We start from the raw sequence: 6,748 nt of genomic DNA, 5'->3' as shown, positions 1-6,748 counted from the left end.
GATAAACACTTATCAGTTCAATCATTGAGGAATTTGAAAAATGTTAAAAATAAAAAATGTTAATCTCTAAGAATATAAAAGATAAGTCTTGAGTAACGTTATTGCAAGTCTTGAAGAATTACTATCTTTATCTTGATGCATATAGATTTTAAAACAATTATTGCCAAGAATTTATTGGATTATGTCTTTTTTATACATATATATCATATATTCAATGTATTTGTGTGGTATACTCGGAAAAACTATTTATAAATGGAATGACTTAGTAGTTCAGTTTTCATGTATATGGTTTTGTGGGAATTCGTCTTGATTTAATACAACATATCCCTATAATGAATATTTATTATACCAAAGTCTGCACTTTACACAGAAACCCTCTATTCCACCTTGTAATACACATACAAGTTATTTAATAAACACAATAATTGAAACAGTAATTATTAATGAATTCAACATGTTCAATAATAAATATTTTAATTACTTTGACAAGTTTAATTTGATATCCTTTTCAGAAATATTACTGTCATACTGACTACATTTCTGTACGTTAATTAAGTAGGAGATAACTGTATTGTATTTGAGTTCTGACAGCATCAATCGGTGATTTGATGGTCACAAATTAAGTTTACTGGCATTGCACCAATTGATGCTGTTGGAGCAAAAAATACAATATTGTTATCTCCATACTAATGAAACTGATAGAAAACAACGTTAAAACATACATTTTAAATCTGTCATATGTCGTCTGTGCTTGCTTGTACGTTTTCATGTTGTGAATTGATTCCATGAAAATAAGTAAAACGGTATCAACTCAAAATGAACATTACAAACGATGTTGCATTAGAATGTAAATTATGTTTAGCTTGTTAACAGCTAGTAATGCTCACACTATATTTGATTCCAATCAGGATATATTTTAATGTGTATTGATGTCTTTATGTATGTTTGTTTGCATTTAATAATTTACTAGTCTAATTAATCACAGAAATGCTACTGAAATTGTGCAATAGAATTTTACAATAGAAAGTGCTACAAATTTATGTACTGTATTTTGTTTAGTTTTAAGTCAGCAAGAAATATTTATTGAAGCAGAAAGTTATTTCAATAATATGTTATGAATACCAGATTATAAACATGTGAGGGACCAAGGAAACCTATTATATTTAATTCTTATAGAATATTATACAATATATTTTCATCGGATAAGGTTTTGGCATCAGGCTATCAATCCATTATTTGATTTCCATTAAATCCATCCTGTTTTATTCAGTATTAGTTGCAGTGGTGGATCCAGAGAGGGTTGAGGGTTGGGGTGTGTGGGTTTGGGGGGGGGGGGGGGGGGGTTGGAACCCCCCGTTTTTTGGACAATGAATGCATTTGAATGGGGATATATAGTTGGAATGTTAACCCACCCCTTTTAAAAGTGTCTGGATCCACCCCTGAGTTGATTCCACAATGTAGTTGAGTTGAGATGAGTTGAGTATATTTAGAAAGATTTTAAGACTTTAGAGTTAGTTTAATGTATTTAGTTCCTGCAGTTCTGGTCTATATTTGATAAACCTTTCATCTACAAATAGAGGCAATGTTTTAACATTTTCATTTGATCTCATATTTTACAAGATTTTAAAAGCAAAATTGATAGGAAAGATATAATTCCTGATATTAGTATTCCCAGAAGTTTAGTAGAAGAAAACTGTAAGTATGCTCCGTGTCTGTTAGTATGTCTGAATGCCTTAATTAATTGATAAGATATTTGGAATATTAGTTTTATTATAACAAAGTGAGTTTTGGTCCAGTTGAGTGATTTGGGGTATGAGTTTGGAGTCTTTGGACCCTCAGAAATACCACATTTTTAACTGTAATAACTGAATCAGTTGATTGAGTATAGATTTCCTTTCAGAAGAAGTTAGTTAAAATTAGAGTCGTCTTTTGTTTAGGGGATATTTGTGGAAATTGTGATTCATGGATGTTAAAATTCTTAATTCCTCAGGGAATTTCACAAAGATAAGCTTAATCAAGGGAGATAATAAAACTGAAAGAGAAGTTTTAAATAAGACATGCCATGAAAGTGTTACTAAGCTAACAACTAAACCAGAATTTATTTTCTAGTTTGTTGAAAGGGCAAACATGCCTCTCATGCTTCATTAAACATTTTTGTCTCTTCAACTCTACAAATGCTTTAATATTATGACAGATGTGAAGTGTATGTACAGCTTTAAAGATCTACGTTTTGAATATACCTTTGTATTGCACATTTTATACGCATCTTTAGAAGTGTACATGAAGATTGCTTGTACTTTTAAAAGTAGCCTAATTTTTTTGTCCACTTCCCATTAAAATACTACACAGAGAAATTATCTGACACAAGGATTTAAGTATCAGATGGAGATCTGGTTGACAATGGTGTCAGCCCAGATATTCTAAGTAGCAGAAGTTGAAATTAATATGAAATATTTGTTTCTTCAGAAGGATATTGTGCAAATAAGATACCATAAACTGTGTGTTCAATAGAGAAAAGTTTACAAATTTCTGCATTTCACCTTACAATTATGTTTACTATGCCTGCTGAATTATACTTGTAAGTAATCTTCTGTCTTATTTACTTTGAAGGTTTGGTTTCAATTTCTTCTTCTGAACTTGTTAGAATATGAATGTTAACGTTTAGATTTATTGTACTGTGATTGTAAATTATATCATGGGAAAACAGAGCTTTTGATGTTATATTTGTAAGACTGATTTTTCAGTCATATAATATACAGTGTTAAAAATATATTGTTAACATTTTTTTATTTATGATATGAAGACGACTGTCTGAAAGTCCTTCTCATTGAAATACATGTAAATGAGAAAAGAAAATGATTTCTAGTGATGGTAGCTTTAAAACACTTTATCTTACAATCAACTTCTTATTCAGGAAGCATGTTATAAATGTTAAACTACTATTAAGTAGGAAACATTTAGATTTCTACAAAGAATAGAACAGGATGATTTATTACTATACCTTTATATCTGATTTTGTGATGAATTTGTCTTCCTTGTAAATTAAGACATGCAATAAAGTGTTGATATAATACTACATTTTTTTAGATGACTATGTTATACAATAAAGTGTTGGTATAATACTTCCATGGCGTTAGATGACTATGTTGAACGCTGCAGTGGTCCTCTAATAAGGATATATTCAACTAATAAGGAAGTAATTTATTGTTACATAATGGATATCAAGTCAACAATAATATCTAGTGTAGTTCATAAAAAAAATGGTTTAAGTAATTATATTAGAAAAGGAAGTTCTTTCATCTGTATTGAGATTTAAATTGTGAGTTAAACAATAGATTTGTCAGTTATTTTACTTGTGTAAGAATGTTTAAATCTTTATATGTAAAGCTGAAGACTAAACACAAATACAGTAGTTGGTGGTGTACAGTAGTTGGTTTTTAAGTCATGAGTACAACTGTTTGTTTTGTATGATTGTCTATTTTGGGAGAGTTGTTGTTGTTGTTAAAACATTCCACCTTTACAAAGTGACCTGTAGATAGTTTGTTGTTGTTTTATTTCCATAGCCAAGTTAAAAATATCCTTCATTATTCAAAAATAAAAAATAAATCTTTGCAACTTTAAAGTTTGTTCTAGTAATCTTTGAATAATGGATGCCTACGGACACATAAGTGACATGGTTTATATTACCGATTCAGAAATAAAATGAAAAATAAAATTCTCTCATGTTTAGTTTCATTTGGTCAGAAATGGAGGTACATAAACAATTATAACTGATCTTATGTCAGTATTACTCTATAGGCATGCACAATTAAGTATAATTGAGAACAAGTTTAGTTGCCAAATTATGACAACACCCTTATTTCATGTTTGCCAGCAATATTTTTTCCTGTCTTATATGTTAGAATAGACTCAACTTTTTCATTACTTACAATTAATGAAAATACTGGTCATATAGTGCATTTACAATGGGCAATGGAACCTAGTTCTGATTGAGTTATATTCTTTATAACTAAAATGAAAATCAATTGGATAATAAATTAATTGTAAAGTATAATCCATCACTAATTACAAATGAGTTGTATGTGTGTCTATCTGATACCTAATTGTTACGGTAAATCTTATGTACAGCTTTTGTGTATATCTCCAAGAGAGTTTTAAGACATGTTACACAACTAATTTCTTCAAAAATGAGAAATTTTTGTTTCATTATGTAGAATATTCCAAAGAATTATGTAAGCAGAATCCCAAAATGTATATAGGTTACTTCATTATTGATGATCCTAAACAGTTTTGTTCAAATAATATAAATTATTCATTTGATTTATTATTTATAATATTTATAAAGTAATACAGACAATTGTAATCCTGTATAAAATAACCTTAACAGCTTTCGTGAAGACTCATTGCTTTAACTAACATTTCTTCCATTAAAGGAGTGTTCAGATGTAAACAAATGTTATTTGTTGTGAGTTAAGTTTTCTTGTATTATTGATTGTATATGGTAGGAATAAAATCAAACTTTATGATGGCAAGACGAGTTACTCCATTTACATGCCTCCTGGGACGTTTTACCTTTGTATGTATGACATGTCTTTTTTCACACCTGGTTTTACCATTATGTATTTGAAGGAGTTAGTTTTTAACTTGGCTAGTATTTGTTATAGATGCCAACAGAATGACTTAATTAAAATTGTTTTATCACATCAATACTTGTGGTTTTTAATACTCAAATCACATTGATAAAAGACAAAAGCAAGCTGTATGCATTCCATTTGCTTAAACCTTAGACAGAAGTGAGCTGTATGCATTCCATTTGCTTAAACCTTAGACAGAAGTGAGCTGTATGCATTCCATTTGCTTGACTGCCAGACATATATAAAACTTTGATTCTATCCTTTGTCCTATGTGGAATTATTGACATATATGCTAAACATATTAGTGTGTCTTATCTCAAGGTCAGCACATCTGATAATCATTGCCAATAAAGTGACCTTAACCTTGTCCACTGCATTTTGGATAAAACAAATAAAAGTTCAATGGAATTTTATAAGTAGATCTTACATCAATGGTTATTTAGCTGTTTAATGTACATAATGTATATATATATTATATGTATTTAAACATGCAATTTAAAATTGGTAAAGATTTTCTTTCGAGCGCAATAACTCCTACAATGGTTCATTGCTCAATGTAAAGGTATTTTTTTCTTGGTCTGTTTTCTTAATAATATAGGCAATAGGTCAACTATATTTGGTGTATAGAAAGTTTGTAAGCTGTATATGGTCTGGCAATTATCATCTGTTATTTTCCTGGTTCATAGGTCTTTTCTAGTTTTCCTGGTTAAGTTTGATTCTTAGATACTGTATGCAAGAGGTCAGCTATTTATAAAGCATCTAAAGATTGTAAGGTGTATATTTCTGTCTGGCAGGGTTCATCTGACCTTGACCTCATTTTCATGATTTACTGATCAATATTAAATTTTCCTGATCAAGTGTTTCTAAGATATGCAAAAGTCTACAATATTTTAAGCATAATTGGTGTATAGAATGATTGTTAGGTGTATTATGTATTTCAATTTTGGTTTATCTGACCATGATCTCATTTTCTGGGATCTTGTTAAGAGAGACTAAAGATTTTGTGATAGTTGTAGTAAGCTTTTTATTTCAGACTATCTATGGTTTGTAAAGAAGGCTAAACATTTCAGGGTGTGCACTTTTGTTTAAAATATAAGCCAAAAACTGCATGTTTAATGTTTGGCCATGACTGACTGGAATAATAAACAGCTGCGCCATGAGTGCATGATACACCCGACGTCTTGTGTGGAAGTTTTATGCAATAATCATAAATAGTTTCTGATAAAGTTTTAAGCAATAACCATTTATTGTTTTTGAGACATGGCGGGACATGTGAACCCCCATCCCCCCTCCCCCACCCTGTTTTATTTTTACAAATATCACTAAAATAAAATTTTGAATCAAAACAAAAAGTATACAGATATTAAGATTAATATAAAAAAGAAGTGTGAACAGTTTCAAGCAATAATCATAAATTGTTTTTGAGATGCAGCCTGACATGTAAAAAAAAAAACCCTCCCCTTTTTTACAAAATACTCAATAACTCAATAATAAAATTTTGAGTCATCACCAAAAAGTATACAGATTTTCAGATTAATATAACAAAGAAGTGTGTAAAGTTTTAAGCAATAATCATAAATCGTTTTTGAGTTACGGCACGACATGTAAAAAAACCCTCCCCCTTTTTTACAAAATACTCAATAACTCAAAAATGAAATTTTGAATCATCACCAAAAAGAATACAGATATTAAGATTAATATAGTTAAGATGTGTGTAAAGTTTTAAGCAATAATCAAGAATCGTTTTTGAGATACGGTGCGACATGTGAAAAAAAACACCCTTGTTTTAGTTACAAAGTGCCGTAACTCAAAAAGTTTAAATCTTATTTTCACCAAAAAGTATACAGATCATTTGACCATCATAAGAAACAACTATATCAAGTTTCATGAAATTTAGATAAGTCGTTCTCAAGTTACAGTGCGACATGTTTACGCTGGACAGACGGACGGACACCGGACATTTGTATACCATAATACGTCCCGTCAAAATTTTGATGGGCGTATAAAAACACAATCTTTATACTAGATACCATAGGGATCATTAACCCCAAGTTAAGTTGAAATTATAAAGGTAGTTTCAGAGGAGAAGATAAAATTTTATAACAAAAGAGGAA

The sequence above is a fragment of the Mytilus trossulus genome, chromosome 3, assembly GCF_036588685.1.
Source record: "Mytilus trossulus isolate FHL-02 chromosome 3, PNRI_Mtr1.1.1.hap1, whole genome shotgun sequence".
NCBI classification, from domain to species: Eukaryota; Metazoa; Mollusca; class Bivalvia; order Mytilida; family Mytilidae; genus Mytilus; species Mytilus trossulus.
Note: the sequence above shows the minus strand (reverse complement) of the source record.